Source organism: Rhamphochromis sp. 'chilingali', assembly GCF_963969265.1.
Source record: "Rhamphochromis sp. 'chilingali' genome assembly, chromosome: 4".
NCBI classification, from domain to species: Eukaryota; Metazoa; Chordata; class Actinopteri; order Cichliformes; family Cichlidae; genus Rhamphochromis; species Rhamphochromis sp. 'chilingali'.
Genome location: NC_137948.1, coordinates 14,863,212 through 14,881,688, shown reverse-complemented (window position 1 = coordinate 14,881,688; position 18,477 = coordinate 14,863,212). Strand labels below are relative to the sequence as shown.

Here is an 18,477-nt window from a genome sequence, read left to right as displayed (position 1 = left end):
GAGTGAGGGGTAGGTGAGTGCAGTCCTTATATAACAAGTGACAGGTGAGTGCAATTAAGGCCAAGCACCACACCCAATCAAAGGTGAGGAAAAGAAACAAGGTGCATCTGGTGAAGTGAATGTGTTGAAAGGTGAGCCTTTACAACAGCCGCCCCCATATTTCTACTGAGAAATATGTTCAAAGGATCAGAGATGCTCCTTTTCACAAAGCGGGAGCAGAGGAATCAGACATGCTACAGGTCTAATATAGGTTCAGGGGGTCGACAATGCAGGCCAGACAGTTCAGGGGGCCGACCATGTAGCCAGCGGTGGCGGCAAAGCAGGTCCAAATGCCAACCGCATGGGATGCAGCGGCAGGCCCAGACCTGCAGACCGTTGGGCAGTTTTGCAGGTGCTGGGGGCAATATACGGGGCTTGGCAGAGGCAGGACCAGGTGATGCAAGAGCAGGCAGCGCCCTGACCACTGGCGGAATGGCAGCCACAGGCGGTGGAACTGGTGATAGTGGCACTGCCGGTGACGACATAGGTACTGCTGATGGTAGAGTATGATGTGGCTGAATGAATTCAGAGCCATCAGCGGACACAAGGATGTGCTGGAGCGGTTCTCCTGAACCTGAACTGGAAGATGTGAATAAACATTGGGCATGCGTGGAACTGCTCTGGGGTTGGAAGTCTGTGATTGGACCTTGGAGTGTCCATCCTAAGCGGGTTTTGACTGCTGCAGGAGATCCAAATGGTCCATGTCTAACTGGTGCAATAGGCGTAATAAGGTGGGTATGATCAGAGCCTATGAGCAGTAGTGGAGCTGCTTTGTTAATGAAGGTTAATGGGATACCTTGAAGATGCTTGTATCTCCGTTGAAGAGGGGATACGGGGTAGGTGTGGTCTGAAAGTGCTAAGTGACTTGTAGCGAAGGCATTATTAATTGTGTATGTTTTCTCTGGATGTGCGATGGGTGAGATCTGGAAACTTACACAAGAACCTTGAATGGTTTCAACTTCTTGATGGACAGTTCTGAGTGATAATTTTTCAGCTTTCCCGGTTAGGTGGAGATGCTTAGCTGCAGATGTCAGAAGCATGGTACGTTGGGAGCCATCGTCAAGTATTGCATATGTTTCCAGGGTTCTTTTGCCATTACGCAGGAGCACTTTCACAACCTTTAATAGTACACTAGGGCGATCGCTAGGTCTATCAAAGTACAGTGTCCTCACTACAGGATTAGTTTCAGTTCTAGGTCTCTGATTCACCTCACATAGGATCTGTAGATGTCTTTCCATGCAGGTGGCACATGCTTTCCTCAGATCACACTTCGCAGCCTGATGAGTTCTAGCACAACGCCAGCACCGTTTGTTTCTCTTTATCCACTTTATTTTCTCATCCTTTGTCTTGTTAATGAACTCAGGGCACTTGCTAATGTGGTGTTTAGGTGAGCAGCAATATGCACATCTAGCCTTAGTCATTATGATGGGTTGTGCTGCCTGTACAGGATCGGATGCATTTGTTCCATGTAATATTGTTGTGAGTGGAGAGGTGTACTTATGGGCAGGTCGTGGCTGGTTAAAGGATGAAACAGGACTGTCCTTTCTTGGTTGACACTTGCACTCTATTTGCAACCAGGATGAGAACAAAGGTAAGTCATACATCATATCTCCTTGTTCCCTGTAAATGTGCCGTTTGAAGCGACTGGAATGCTCTGCGGGCAACTTTTCAAGTAGGCGATCGACATGGGAGCCACAATTTAGTTCTGTCTGTCCTTGATCACCCATAGTGCTAAGCAAACCAACTAAAGCTTGCACACGAAGAGCAAAGTTATCCAGAGTCCGACCATCACCTGCTCTGATAGGAGGAAGCTCCAGTATATTCCGTAGCTCTTTCAATGCTAGCTGTCTTGGTTGCCCATAACGCTCATCAAGAGCTTTGATGGCTTGAGTGTATGGGTCAGGAGCATAGGAAAAGGAAATAGCTAACCGTTTAGCTTGGTCTACTTTCAGGTGATCAAGAAGGACATGATATTTGAAATGCTCTGTGTCATGAGGGTCAAGCAGGTTAGTAAGGGCCATTCGTAACAGCCTATACTGGATCTCATCTTCTCTGGTAAGGTCTGGGAAAGAAGGACCCTCAAGCTTATACACATGTGTTCTAGTGCTAACAGGGTGACTAGAACTAGCAGTGATGGGTACTGAAGGGTTTTGTGCATGCAAACCATCAGATGTAGCTGGTTGCTGCTGCCTTGGTTCCGGAATGCAGACGAGAGGTTGAGCGGGGTCTTCATCTAGAGGAACAGCAGGTTGAACACATGAAATCTGGTGGGGACCTTGCAGTGGCGTGGCCAGGAAATTAAAAGGAGTCTCATCTGGTGTCTGAAAAACTGGTCTAGGCAAACCACTTGAAGGAACTGCAGCATCTAATATTGTTGAATTAGGGAAAGGAGGGCTAGCAGCCAGAACTGCACCAGAGTGACGGCTAACCTGGGGGGGCTGAGAGGGTGATTGACATGTTGCTGGATCAATCACTGGGAACTGCTCATGTTGCTGATGTGTTTGGGGAATGGCTTGTAAACCGCAAACAGAGGATTTGCTCTCATCAGAGACAGTGTGAATTGAAGATCTGGAGGAACTGCGAGAATGGGGAGGAGATAACTGAATCATGAGTTGCCTAATCTCCCTCATTGTCATCAGGAGTTCCCTCATCACCTCATCTTGATTGGTGGGTAAAGGAGCAGGGGATGTCTCTGGTTGTCTTTCTGACTCTCCGACAGGATCCTGCGGCCCATGTGTGTCTTTGTCACTATGCTGGCATTCAGTTTGGCTCTCTGTCTCACATGTAGCTCTTCTAGCTCCAGGATACTGAACGTCATACTGCTGCAGGTAGGCAGGAGGTCGACTATCACGACTGGATCTTCTCAAACCTTCAGTCAATGGCTGCTTTGAATCCATGACGCTAACGCTACTCCGGCTCGGAGGACCATGTTTTGGAGGAAGGAAGGTTCAGGGTTTCAGTAGTCATCATCATGGGCTCATCGGATTAGAATGAGAATAAGCAGTCATCATTTGCAGGTTTTGTCGTTTTATTGTATAACAGGTAAAGGAAAGGAAGACACACATGGACTGCTCTCTCTCAGCTGCCGCCCCATGTGGGAGTGAAGAAAGAGTGAGGGGTAGGTGAGTGCAGTCCTTATATAACAAGTGACAGGTGAGTGCAATTAAGGCCAAGCACCACACCCAATCAAAGGTGAGGAAAAGAAACAAGGTGCATCTGGTGAAGTGAATGTGTTGAAAGGTGAGCCTTTACAACAAAGACATCAACCAATATGCCATTTTTGATGATTTATCAAAATTTATTTTAACTGGTGTATTACTAGAAACAGATTGGTTAACACCATGGTTATTGTGCTCTCTGCCTGTCAGAGAGCACCAGGAACGCTAACAAAGTCATATGAATGTGACCATGTGAGAAAAAAAAAGATCATATATGAAACTAATTTAGTCACGTTATGAAACCCTATGATCTTCTCTAGCTGTGTGAAAGCCTTTACCTCAACCAGAAGCAATGACATCAGAGCATATTTTCTAAAGCACCGAGAAGCCTCCCTTTCAAATCCATGTGCATTCCTTCTTTCATGTTGCAGATATGTTTCTATAAAAACTGAAACAGTGATACAAATCAAAAGCCAGCTGTTCAGGTTGGAACTGAATAAGAAACAAGTAAGATGTAAGATAAAACTGTTTGCTTCCACAGAACAACAAGAATAAACCACAAGAAAGACAACTGGAGGGGGAGTAGATTCGCTGAGGAAAGGACAATGACCACAATGACATAATCAGCAGTTTGTCACATGATATGGAAAGTACTGACACATCTTTGCCTCTCTAGGGTCTAATAATTCAATGCCTCACCTAACTGCTCCCTACTTGACCATTGACCAGCAGGGATGAATGTGCATGTGAGTGATGTCACATGGTCCTCTGAAGGGGTGTCATCATGGTTCAGTTTCCCCCAGTGTAAGGCCTGTCCTCCGCGTATTCTTGCTACACTGTCTAGTTTTAGCAACATGTATGGGCTGCAGACGCACACAAGGCACACTCTCTCTACCTGTTAAACCTCATTCACAGCATCTTAATGCATGTGCAATCATCCAGGTAAGTAAATCCCAAAAGGATGATTCTCTTCATCTGGACGTAGCGTTTTCAGTGGGAGAAACATTTTGTCAGTCATCCAAGTGACTTCTTCATTCTCAGCTGACTGCAGGTTTCCCCAACCTTATAAACACTACATTTGCACAATGACTGAACGTAGCCCACTGAGTAAACAATAGGCTGTGAGGTCAGTTTCTTGATCATTAATATGCAAATTGTCACGACCATTGATCAACATCCACTGATCAAACCCACTGATCTCATTCATGGTCCACATGAGGAAAGATGATGAGTTTCATTTTATGCCACACTCGCTTTGCACAGCAACTTAGCGATTCCACTGATCTCAGTGATCAACAATGGTCACCAATCAGCAATAGCTGGCAAGTCAAATTGATATTTAACCAGAGTTCCCCACCAATGATCAGAACAAACAAACAAAATCAAAAAAACTAAACAGAAACCAAGGATTGGTTTCCTAAGCGTCCAATGGGACTTTAAGCCACTTGACTCTTAGACTAGTCTAATACTAATAAGTCATACTGGTTATTACTTAAATAAATAAAAAATATAATTCATCATCTACCAATTTATGTTGCAACTCTATCAGTACTAGATTTATATTCATTTGAATTAACCTCACTATGGTTTCATGTTGACATCCATGGCACATATGCATGCAAAGACTCTTGCAACACAGAACTGTCTGGCCACACACGCAAGTTTATGTCATTACCTCTGCACTGAAAATGAAATGCATGAGTCATCTATTATCATGACCATCATAAGAAAACCGAAAGAGCCAGTATCTGTCTGTTATTCTGATTACAAATTAGACCTTAATAGAACTGGTGAAGGTGAAAGTGGGATGGAAGGCGAGCATTTTTTTAATATAGGAGGGGACTGAAAAATAACTACAGGACAAAAGACAGAAGTTAAGAGTCAGGTTAAATATTATTAATGAATGCCATTTTAGCTGCTCAGGCTATATCTGTCCACTTATAGTTACTATTACACAACGCTCTCACGTGGAGTCTACGTTCTCTCTCTGGAAGTGAGAAATAAACTCCCACTGTGTGCTCTCTCACCAGTGTTGTGTTTTCTGTATTTGGGCCATGCAGCATCCACCTCAGTCCCATTCTCTGACCTGGCAGCAATTCTGTAGTATCATTTACTGGAAATCGCACAGGGGGGTTGACAGGATGATCGGACTATGGCAAAGACCCAAAAACCTAGACTGCACTACTGGTACAGATAAGAGAGGGAGAAAGAGAGCAAACTGCTGACCTTCTAGTTAAGGCATTGCCCACGCTGGATCCAGTGTCTCAAATTACTATGCATCACAAAGGCTGTGGTTCCCACCACACTAAAGTCAGCCTCAGGAGATTTTCAGGTACTTCTTCCTGATTTTGAGGTTTGGAGGTGACCCAAAAGTCAAATCCGAAACCCATGCTTGCAAACCTGTTAGCATTCTCAATGTGCTGTAAGTAGGAGTTAGTTCAACTTCATCTGCTCCTGTGAGTCTATTGCTGTAATTTGGGAGCTCATCAGCTAGTCTGCTGACTTCGAATGGAATTATACTTGGTTTTGGATGTGCAACAGGACAGCTGTGCATAATAGTCCTTCCAATTACACTATTTCAAGTCTGCTCAAGTCTCCCTGAAAGATGCATGTGTGTGCATGCACTTACATCCCCTGATGACTGTGAACATATGGAAACACGTTTTAACAAGCTAATAAAAACCCAAATTATTGCAAGATGGAAAATGCAACATTGCTATTGCTCTCTATGAAGATTGTGTACTTATATAAAAATTATGTTTAGGTAACTGCACTTGGCCAACAAGAGGACAACAAAAGGGAAACATTAGTCTATGTATAATATAAAATATAAAACCACAAAAACAAAATATCTACTACGTGTTTTGGCAGCAACTCAGTGTGTATTTTTGGCATATCTGAAGCAGGGGAATGGTTGGAAAAACAAAATCGATTCTGTGTGCCTCCACAGCAGTAAAAACAATGTTCTTGGTGTTTACTGTGTGGAGAAAAAGCAGAAGCTTGCTGAACTGGGTTGACTTCAATGTTGCAAGTACCAAGCCCAGAATTTTTTTTCTACATTTCCATTTTAAGCATTCTAACCAGAGGAACTTAGTAGTAGTTGCACAAGCCTTACATTTGCTTCATGGATGCACATAGTGAGTACTGACAGCAGCAGGAGTTACCAGAGTGCCATGCCACTACATCCAATCAAGTAGTGGAGCTATGAGCTAAAGACAAATGTGAAATCTGAGTTGACTGCTGGCTCCTGACTGCAGACAGCTTGATAATGTTATCTGCACAATAGGCAGACTGTAATGAATATGTGTCATCACTGCTCAGATCGACTGTGCAAGGCATATATCATTTGACTGAATTGTATTCCACTCAAAGACTCAGCCTTGTGAGTTATTGGCCAATAAATCCTCCAAATGTCTCTGATCATACAGTTCAGTGATATCTACCAGGTGTGCAAAATGGTTTTAAAAGGCGTGTCATAGTCTCCATGTCCACAGGTCTGCTCAAGTCCATTTGGGTCCAAGAAACAAACAGAACAGAACAAAGATCGTAAAGCTTCATCCTGACCTCTATGTGTCTGATTTTTTATTTTATTTTTTTTTTTGCAACCATGTGGACTTGTGTGTAGAGATAATTCAATACAGACAATGCACCAGCAATTAAACCTGACTTTACTTGAATATAACAGGACTGATTACTCAGCCGCAGTAGCTGACTTTTGTTAAGTAAGGTAACCAAGCATAAGAGCATGGCAATAATCAGAAGACGGCTTTCAATCACCAATTCCTCCAAGTGTTCTTGGTTGCCCCCAGAATAAGGAATAAAGCACCGTATGAATGTGTGAATGTAGCCTGAACTAAAGAAGAATAGAACAGAATTCAACTTTATTGTCATTGCACATGCACAGGTACAGGGCAACGAAATGCAGTTTGCATCCATCCAGAAGTGCTTAGTGATATAGATATATTACAATATATATTAGCAATAATATAGATATGTAAGTATATTACAGAAATGGGTCTATTATGTTATAATGTACACGGTATGAAGTATGTTGTGAATATTCTATAACTATAAGTATGTACAGGCTGTAGTGAGTACAAGCTATGTACAGGATATGAACAGGATATAAATATGAAAAACTATACAGAATATGAAATAAATAACTTTACAGGAATCTGAGATATACAGCTATACAGAAATGGGAACTATGCAAGTTGTAAACAGTTGTAGGGTTAAAAATTATCGTATGTACAGAATGATTGTTTACACAGGGCTATACAGTAGTGCAGTTAAGGTAAGTGAGGGTGTGGATAATTTCTACAGAGGCTATATAAAGTGCTAGTGGTTGTGAGTGGTGGTTCACTCCATGTTATTATTGTGTGTTTGAGGGTACAGTTGTCCATTGTGTGTGTGTGTGTATGTTCAGTCCATGAGTTAACGTGGGTCAGATGTCAGGAGGCAGAGTTCAGGAGTCTGACAGCTGTGGGGAAGAAGCTGTTCCGGTACCTGGTGGTCTTAGTCCGGAGGCTCCTGTAGCGCCTCCCAGAGGGCAGGAGGGTGAAGAGTCCATGTGATGGGTGACTGGGGTCTCTGATGATTTTCCCAGCCCTTTTCAGACACCGCTTCCTGTAGATGTCTTTTATGGCAGGAAGTGGTGCTCCGGCGATGCGCTGGGCAGTTTTCACGACCCTCTGCAACGCCTTCCGGTCCGAGGCAGAGCAGTTCCCGTACCAGACTGTTATACAGTTGGTCAGGATGCTCTCGATGGTGCAGCGATAGAAGTTCACCAGGATGTCTGAGGACAGGTGGTTCTTCCTCAGAGTCCTCAAGAAGAAGAGGCGCTGGTGAGCCTTCTCGAAGGCTCGAAGTACTAACTATACTACTAGTCTTTTTCCCCATCTCTGCCTTCACTATATTTGGACTAATGGTGCTTACACGGCAAGTTCCAATTTAAGGCAGGAAAAACTCTAAGCACGATAGTGGAGGAGTGATTATTCTCAGAAAAGTATTTAACTTTTAGCTAACTTTTAACTCTTAAAAAAAAAAAATCTTGATAATAGCCTTGAGTGAGCCAGTGATCATGTCACATGGTTGAGCTTCCAACATGAGTTAAGACCTAAGATGCACAATTACGCTTTACTTTTTGTCATAAAGACTTGTGAATTTACTTCTCTGTTACTTCTATTATATAAAGACACTGTTTTTTTTTAAATTACAAACCCTACTCCAAAACTGCCTTATATGCTTTACATTGAGTCATTTTATGATTTGCACTTATATTGTCAAATTAGCATGCAGAAGAAACAGCTGCTGTTCCCAGCACTGACTTGGAGGCTAAATGAGGAACTAACCCACATTACTGCCTCATAAGTTCTTTTTTAACATCAAGCCTTACACATGCACGTAAAACTTGACAGGCACGCATGCAAAAAGCAATTCTACTGTTCTACTTAAACACATTTGTCTTCAGAATACTTGCAAATAAACAGGAGTGCACTGGTGCAAAACTGTTCCCTGAAATGTGAGCTCTTACAGTTTGCTAATGAACAGTCCTTAACCTCTGCAACATGCCACACACATCAGAAAAGAATAAATATGCATGGACACAAATCTAAAATCCATAATTTCACACATGCAAGAACTAAAAGGCTTAGAACAAGTGTGAATCATATTATGAGACATCGGTACAATGAGGAGTGAGAAATGAATAATAACGCAAACTGTAATTTATTTCATTATTAAGCTGAGAACAGCTTTGAGGGTTGAACTCAAAGAAGAAAAAAAGAAAAAAGTTCACACCCTCGCACAGACTACGTCTCACATCATCATTAAGAGCGTGGACAACTCTGCCAAGTGCCAATTTGTATGTGGGACTTGTCTACACCAACACTGCAAGCCTGGACTGTAACATTAACATTGTGTATTTATGCTGGCTGTAGCTCTAAATGAAAACAGGGTAAAAAAGATAATTACATGCCGATAGAAAACGACGCACACTACATCTGAATCTTATGTTATTACATTAGCTGATATGGTGCAATCAGACATCATCCAACATTTCTACATACACATTGACAGCGCAAAAGAACAACTGTTTGCCTGGTGGTAGCTGCAATTAGGCGTCGGGCTGGTTTGTTTCAGCACAATTTCATGTTTTTCATTGGTAAAAACCAGCAACTGGGGTTGTCATGACTGAGCTGAATAAAGTTAAGGCACAGGGTCTCTGTTGCCTTACTTAACAGAAGTATAAACATTTTTCTGTCATTTCTAGGCTTTTTTATTTATTTATTTTAGGTTTTAGCAAATTAAACCTCAATTTTAAAGTTTAGACATCTGGTGAATGTCCATTGGGGCATGGCCAAAACCTCTTTTGGGTTTAACCTGGGGTTCAGCATCTTGCCTAATGATAATTCAACACATGGACAGGAGGAGCCAAGGATCAATCCACTGATTGGTATATGACCCGCTTGACCACCTGAGCCATATGTGATGGCTCAGACAGAACAGTGTGTATGAAATCAGTTAACTAGAATATGTGGCTAGATAGTTAGAAAAACATTCATGTGCTGTCCAAGTGTTACCTCAGGCCTGGTGTCTAAACCAGACAATAATCTGACCGTCAAGAAATGGTACAGTGGTATATATATTCATCATCTGTTATTATTAGTATTATTTCATCAGGTCAGAACAGTTCTTCACTTCTCAGAAAGAGACTGACTCACTGGCTGACCTTTATCAGTCCAAACTTTGCCTTCTAATTCTCACATTTAATGGTTTCCATTCAACATTTTATGGCAAATACAGGGGTGTTATTACTTCAGCCCTTTAACTTCTGAAAGCTGAGGCAACTGGAAGGAGAAATGGGACAAAGTTTTGTCTGTTAAAGGTGCTGAACATCAACGGCAGCAGTCATATTCTTTACTCCACTCAGTTACACAATCAGCACATCTATACTGCTGGGCAGATGTATGCAAACATGACTCTAAACAACACGCTATTTGGGATTAGATTCCTAAATTCACAGCCACATATTTATATAGACTTGTTATAGTCTATATAGAGTGTTTTTAAATATTCTTCCAAACAATCAAGAATCCAAAGTAAAGGACTCATAAAAAAAAGAACATGCTGCTTATGAAAATATATTTCCATCCTATCTAGGCTTGTTAATGGAGGCTTTGTGTCTGGTCAAACAGAGATGGCAAAGAAACACCGTGCTGTAAACGAATGACTAGACACGATAACGAAAGGACTGTGAAAAAGACTCACAACAACCTGGCAAGCAGCCAGCAGCATACCTTAAAGCAGCGGTCTCCAACCCCCGGGCCTCGGACCGGTCCGTGAGTCGTTTGGTACCGGGCCGCGAGAGTTGAGGCTCAGGTGTGAAATGTATAGTTTTCAGGGTTTTTAATCGGTTTTCAGCGTTATTTTGTTATCGTTTTTATCGTTAACTCGGTTTTCCTGGGTCTTTTCACGTGTGTTATGAATAAATCTTTTTTTTCGGTACCGGTACTAGTTTTATTTTGTTGTATTTATCCGCGACACCTTAAAGGCCGGTCCGTGAAAATATTGTCGGGCATAAACCGGTCCGTGGCCCAAAAAAGGTTGGGGACCGCTGCCTTAAAGGTTTTATAATATGTGACAGCGTGAATATTAATATAGAAACAAACAACTACATGCTAGAAGGAATATAGTAGATTACAGCATCCTTAGCAAAGAATGAAGTCATAATCTTGCAGTGCATGCTGCAATCTATCCTCATCATTATCGAGTTTTGTTTATGTCCCGCAGCACGTACATGTCTGTGGATGGGAGAAGATATAAATGTAGCAAGAGAGTGACCTCCCAAACTCCACTGTTAAAGCCAGAATCCAGTCCAGAGTATTCAGTCATGTGGAATAAGACAGGGAAAAGTGCAGTCTGTGCAAAACCCTTAAAAAAAATTTAAATAAAAATAAATAATGTGGGAAAGAAAATTAAGTAGAACAAAATAAAAGGGACCTCAGTAAATCACTTAATGGAATGAAGACAAATAAAATAAGCTTACTAAATGTAACCAAAAAAGGAGAAGCACCGAAAGAGTCAGATGGCATTAAAGTGGCTCAGCATAGTGGATGGTGCACACCCAGTGCTTCTGAATGTCTAATAAATGCACCTGTCAAAATAAAAAGGAGTACTCTGCTTTAACAAAAACCTTTAATGTAATGTTAAAGCAGAGGACTCTTTTGAAGTGAGATTCTCTTGGCTTTTTTTTATAGAAGAGGTCTGATTGTTACTGTTGCTAGGTGTGTAGGGTTAAAACTCATCATGACTGAGCCGACAGTCATTATGCCAGCAGGCACAACAGTTGAGTGCTACTAAGGCGTAGGAGAGTGTGCGAGTTTCAGTGGTGTCTGTACGTCTCCAAAGAGTGAGAGCAACAATCAAAACTGCCCCCTCATTCTTCGCTTCCAACCACAATACCTCTTGATGATGACTGGCTCTAAACAAAACCTTAAATCTTTACTAATACCATTACATTTCTTTGGCTGACGATGATAGCACTTTGGTGGCTAAAACAGATCAATCGTTCCATTTCAGATCCATTAGAAGATGATAAGCACGTTTGAGAAGCACCTTGACTGTGACCTAACCCATCTAAAACACTGCACCTTTTCCAAGAGTCTTCATGCCCAAACTTGCATACCAGCAAGCTTTGCAATGCTGCAGCTACAGCCTTGGCCCACGCCATGAGTTCCTTACAATCCTTAACATGAATAGCTAATCTTACACAAAACAACACATGACACATGTGAATGTTGAAACGCGACACTCAGAAAACTGCTAGCGTAAGGCTTTTGCCAGATAAATTCCTCTCAGCTAGCCCAGCTTGCCTTTTTTTTTTAAAAAAAGCGAAACAGATGAAGCAGTCGCAAATCTGCTGCTGCAGTGCCAGAGACAGAATATGAGTGAGGACATTTTGTATCCCCTCCGAAACTGGCATGAAATGTGGAAGGAAATTAGCTTTTCAATGCCGCAATAAATATGCAAAGTGGACATGGACTCCTCTGCACTTTGAAGACTTCTACATTATCAACAAAAAGCTTTTTTGCAGATTTACGCGTCTTTGGATTTCAAAGCATTCCTAGAATGTTCCCATATTTTCAGATAAAATGTCATGCATTGTGGAATGAGGTTTGGCATGGAGAAAAAAAATCCCAGCATATGAGCCAGTAGCTTGATACTCCCGTAACTTAAGTGGGTGGGTTTTTTTTGTTTGTTTGGGTTTTTTTTTTTTTTTTAAAGGGGCTTACCATTTTCTGGGTGTGTTCTTAGCTGAAAACAGATAACATCATGGAAGACCCCCAAAAAACAAAAGGACAAGCTGAGGGCTTTCCATACTTACCACTATAAATGCATGGAAATGAATGGTATCTTTTCCAGCCTTTGTTGTTGAGAGAAAAAGAGGACTGTGGTTTGACAAATGGGGAAGTAACAAAAAATGAAAACTTAAACCTCTGAGCAGATGTATCTGACAATCACAGTTTCACATGAAAAGAAACCCCGTAAGGTTCAACGGAGGTAGAACCTAACAGCTTGTTTCCATCTAAAGACGATATCTCATTTTCTAACTGAACTATTTCTAAAAGTTAAAACTTCCGACACTGCTCAGTCACGCTAAAAGAAGAAGTTACTTTTCATTGCTCCCTTGTCACAAAGAAGTTAATTTGGCAGAGCTGGCAGAGTTTTTGTGTCTCTGGCTGAAACCAAACAGACAAAACTGAACCAAGAAAACTTTTGAGATTAGACCATCCACAACACGAGGACAGTTATTAAAATGCCACTGCGTAGTTTGGATTACTCGCTGTGGAAACAGGTTAAGGTTAGTTGGTTTGACAGTGATCCTTGTCTGAAGTGTTAAAACATGTTATTTTCAGGGCTGGAGTATATGCCACCCAACATAGGATCAATACGTCATCAATTAAGAACCTTTAAAATCAGTTTGACAAACAAGTAAAAGCAGAACACGCAGATAACGCATATCCCATAACGTCCAACAAAACTGTGTACTTTTTGAGAAGTAAAGCTAAGCAGATTAATGGCATGACTTCTGAAGGTAAAATAAACGAATTTGCTGACCTTTGACTTGTTAAACTTGAGCTTAGATCCTTTTGTGTTATTGCTGATTGATAAAAACGGGGACATGTGACATTTTTGGCTTTTTTCTGTGGGAGGCTGTCAAACAAGTAAGATGAACTTTCTGAATGAAACTAGGCTACAGTTTTCTTTTGTAAAGAGGTGACAAATGTGAAACTGGTGCAAACATCACATGACTCCAACCACACAGAAACAGCTGTTTGCTAGCCATTACATGGAAACACCGTGCCTTCTGTGCCTGTTTATGTGCCAGTGAATTTCCTCTTTTTTCTGAATTTCCTTCATGATTGCATAAAGTTAGTAGAAAGTTAATGTAATAAGCATATACCGCAATAATTCTCTTTTTATTTCATGTTGTACACAGAGATGCAGAGATAATACAGGTTTCAGTTTCATCCTGTGATGTCAGTGAGGCTGGGGTGAGCAATATAACATAATGATTTCATTACATGACTTTAAAGTCAAACTGTGTGATGATGTGATACTTATTGCAGTGATCATTTTGATCATATCACCCACCTCCCTCCCACATATCAGGGGTGGGTGACAATGACGCTACACTAAATTTCAATTTTAAAATTAGCTCCTGAAGTAACCGTGATGCTTCGAACTACTTGCAAACCATCATTAAACAAATATGCAGTAAGAGGCGGTGAAAGAGAAGACCTCCACTGAGTATAACTAAAGTATATCTGCAACACTTTTTTGTCTCGACATTAATCAACATGTGCTTGATATGTGTTTGCGTCTACACGGCTTTCTGCCTCCAACCAGTGAATCAGAGAAGGTTCAATGCTCTTTTTAGTAACAAAAACAGAGTAGACAACTCTCTACAAGAGCGATGTCAAACACGTAGCCCTCCAGAAGGTCCAGTTCAGCACCATGGATGGCTCTGCATTGTGTTCAGTCATTAATTATGTCATGTTTTTCAGTAAAACTGATATTTCTGTCGTAGTGTTGGTGCCTGGATTACTATAAAGAAGTAACAAAGTATTTTTGGATCTAGACACATTATTTGAAACATAAAGACATAAAATGCTATTGTTCTATATTTACAAATCCACTATATGTGAAGATTTTGTGCCTGTATAGCTCCACTGTGTACATATCATAGTAAAAATGTATTGACAGTAAATGAATGTGTCAAAACCTGAGATCTATTATTTAAAGCTGCCTCTTTTTTCCCCCCATTGATGTTCCTGTACTTCTTTACAATGTTCTCAAAGAAATTTAGAGGGATATGTTTCCTCCCCCCCCCCATATAGGTTATTAAATTATAGCTTTAGCCCACTTGAGATCACACTGAGCTTTGTGTGTCCTATGATAACCCAGGACTTAATTCCAGGAAGTAGGTTTAACAAACAACTCTGAATTTGTTAACCATAAGTTAATGGAAAACCCACGTTTTCTGTTCTAGAGAGTTAACTTAAACTCTGAGTTAGTAACCAAGGTAACAGACTCTGCGAACTAAATCTGCTCACTGGCAGATTTTTGTCAACATAGTCTAAGTTTCTCTCTGACTCCTCCCCTCCTGCTGCACCCGAATCAGCTGACTGACCCTCCGATTCATTTTCTCATTCGTAACGTTCTTTAAAATATTTAACTGATCGCTTTTACAATACTTCAGTTGTCAGTCTATATGGACAGAGAAAGCAATTACATAGCAGATTTATGATCAGCTCAGAATAAATTGCCTCCATGTTTCTAAGTATGTGACTCTATGGACAGTACTGCAGCTGTCAGCCAGTTTCCCTCCACTGTAAATATTTTTGGACTGTAACAATCACTCTTTAAAAACAACCTTATCTGTCAAAGCTTTAGAATAACTTACTGGTTAAGGATTATTTATTTGTTGTGCTGTTTTTGGTCACACGGATGGAAAAAAATGTTTGTCATACTCAAAGATGATTGATCTGTGATTAGCCTTTCTGAAAGTTCTCAAAGGTTCTCAAGTATATTCTTAAAAGGTTTTTTGAACATGCTTCCTGTAATACGACCCTGCTCTACAGTGCATAAGGAGGAAAACAAACAAAACACAGGAAGTCCTAAAAACTGTGGTTCCTTTAATGGGCACATCCAGCTGGCTCCAGAAGAGCGTCCCAAAAGACTCCCACATTAACATGTCCAACTGTACAGCATTAAAAACCATGCTTACTGCGAGGTATAAAGCCTGTTTTGGCCTCTACTGACAGTTTCCCACCTAAACACAAAACCATAGTGTTTTTTTTTTCTCTTTTAAACATGTCCAACTGAATGCTGGAGTTAAAGGTGTAGCCACTTTAAATGACAGGTGTCCCAACACAGGAAACTGAAGCTGGCTGCTGTCTGGCAGGCTTTGGGTCAACAAACTGAACCTCTGAGTGTTTGTGCAAACTGTCCAGAAAGTTTCTGCTTCTCTGTGCGTGAAATTGTAGAGTTTTGTTAGTCTGGCGGCAGCAGATTTGCAAGTCTGTGGTACAGTTAATAGATGCAGATTGCTAACCAAGCCCGCTAGCTAGAGGATACCGCAACATGCCACTATCTCTCCCAAATATGGTCACATGTGGCTTCAAAAGATTAACACAGCTTAATGCTGAGCCTTCAAAAAGACTCCAAACCAGTGTGCAACGTCTTTTATATACAGTCTTTGGTTTTAACTTTAAGTACACTGACACTTGAACGCAACTATTCCTACCTGTTGTGACTTGGTTAACTTCTAATCAGCATTTCAATAACTCACCGCCCTGCCTCTGTTTTGGTAAAAACTAACAAATGGAAACACACATTTTCAAAATCAGCAGTGACACACAAATGGTTTCACGTTAGTTGTGTCATACTTTCATGTGAAACCGTCCGTTCCTGTCATTCCGGGGAAACATGGTGTGTCAAACCCACCTCTTACCTTCCACCAAAAATAAATGGGAGGGGTGTAAGGCTTACGGCAAATTCAATTTTTCGGCACACGGCGACTACGATTAACTTTAGAGGGAGAACGAGAAAATCCAAGAGGATTAATTGCATTCATATGCACTTGTCCCAACAGGCAGAGCAACAAAGGGCTTGCCGAGGCGTGCTTTCAGCCGCTACTCTAACATTAGATGTAAACGACCGTTGGAAGCTAACGCCGACACTGAAAATGTCATTATTAGCAGTGCTGTTTGTTCCTGTTTAAACGCTTTGACTCATCTAGGATCGCATACAAAAAAACAGTAAATATTACAGCATTAGTACACCTTATACTGAGCTATTAGGTGCTTTCATATTAAAAGCGTATTAATAATGACCGTTGACCCCCGACCCTAAGTTAAGTTTTAGCGATTGCAGCGTCACAAAAACAAATAAAAGAGCTGTAGAGTGCTATTCCACTCACCTCCAGGAAGAAATGCCTAGATTATAATTCATTAGCAGAGAGAATATATCCGAAATGCAACGATACTGTGGGTTAGTGTCCAACAGCGTGTCACTACTTCCCTCTTTCTGCTTCCAACATCCTTGAAGAAACCAGGGGCGGAGCTAGGACCCCCCGACACGGGCCTGAAAGAACAGGAGCCCGAGAAGCAGGGGCGGTGTCAGTATATGTGTTCTTGTCAAAGTCTCCACATACACAAAAACTAACCGAAATAATACTGGTTCCTTAAAAATGGAAATTAGTTTTACTCCTTGTAACTTTGGTCAATGTACCAATTCTTTTGCATGTGTTTCTTGAGGCTGGGATGTTATGAAGTTCAGCCTGTGTCATAGTTTCTTTTCTGAACTTCTTAAATTTTGAAACATAGTCACATAGAGATGGAGAGGACATGCTAACTCCACACAGAAAAAAGCCCCAGTCAGATGGTGGATGTGAATTCATGACCTTCTTGTTGTGAGGCAACTATCTATGTAGCTGTCCCTAATGAAATGACAGCTTAAATAAGAGTTTTGATATTTACTGGTATAGAAAAAGGTATTCCCTCCTACAAAAAAGAAAAAATAGCTTCCATTTATGCTTATTGTATTTACTTTACAAGGGAGTTGGGATGATGTCATTCAAATCAAATACATTTTTCTTGTTCTTCACATGATTACTGCCAAACCATTAAACGTCACACTTTGTGTGTGTGCATATTTAATGTTTGTCCCATACAAACATACCTTTTAGCTTACATTTAGAGCTTGTTGTGATACAATCACCATTTGGTGGCAGAGGGTGACAAAGATCATTTACTTGATCAGAAATAAATATAGTGGTGCTCACATGCAGCCATGAATATCATAGTGTTTTGAAACCTGATGTGAGTAGCAAGGTTTAAATCAACTGAATTCTCAATAATCCTCCTAACTCTTAGACTGACCATTATTTACAAAATGAACTTCAAGGTTAATTTACATACATCGACCCCTGCAGGCCATTAAAAGAATACAGGTTTAATGTATTTCTGAATTAGCTTCACTTTTTATAACCAGAAAATACATCCATCTCTTACATGTGCATCATAATAATGGATGTTATAATATAGCTTATTATATAAATAGACATAAATCTATTTATCATAAAGTAAAAAATAATAAATAACTAAAGCTTTGAAATAAATATTTTGGAGTGCAATAGCACCCTAACCGTAGCCAAAATACCAAATAAGAAATACATAATAGTGGATACATAACAGTGGGCTACAAGCAGAATTTAGAAACACTTATAAAACTTTTAGTACATTAAAACTGTACTTCAGTAAAGTACTCAGAATAGAGTAATTGTAAAATTACATTATTACTGCAGCTGTCCATTGCCCCCTCACCACACTCATATGCATAGAGGTCATTTACTCCAACTCCTACACAAATATGCAGCATGCTTCATTGCACTGTCTGGTAGCTTATTCATTAGCAAACAAGCTGCTTATTCTACATTACAATCCTGTGATTTTAATAGCAATGTGTGTACATTACTTTGTACCTATTCAAAAATCAGTCTTAAGGAGTAGTGAACTACATTTTGCAGTAGTTGCTTTGTATTTGGACCAAAGTCATATTTGCATAGTAATTCAACAAGTTCAAAGACTAGTTTACTACTGAAATATTTCTCATTACTATGTAATTTGTTAACCATTAACAGATCAAGCTGTTGCCAATTTCAAAGTAGTAAGGAGTAATTCTGCAGCTGACGCACCTGCATTTCTGGATGTGT

The 18,477-nt window shown here is 40.6% G+C and overlaps 1 protein-coding gene across 1 annotated transcript in view; it reads right to left on the bottom strand.

Moving 5' to 3' along the window:
- LOC308395558 (inactive rhomboid protein 2-like) overlaps positions 1–16,818 on the bottom strand; it is a 37,526-nt gene extending 20,708 nt beyond the window's left edge. The window contains exon 1 of the mRNA XM_080880456.1: positions 16,684–16,818. The gene's annotated coding sequence lies outside the window, so the exon portion shown is untranslated. The remainder of the gene's footprint in view (positions 1–16,683) is intronic.
- Positions 16,819–18,477: the final 1,659 nt, after the last annotated feature.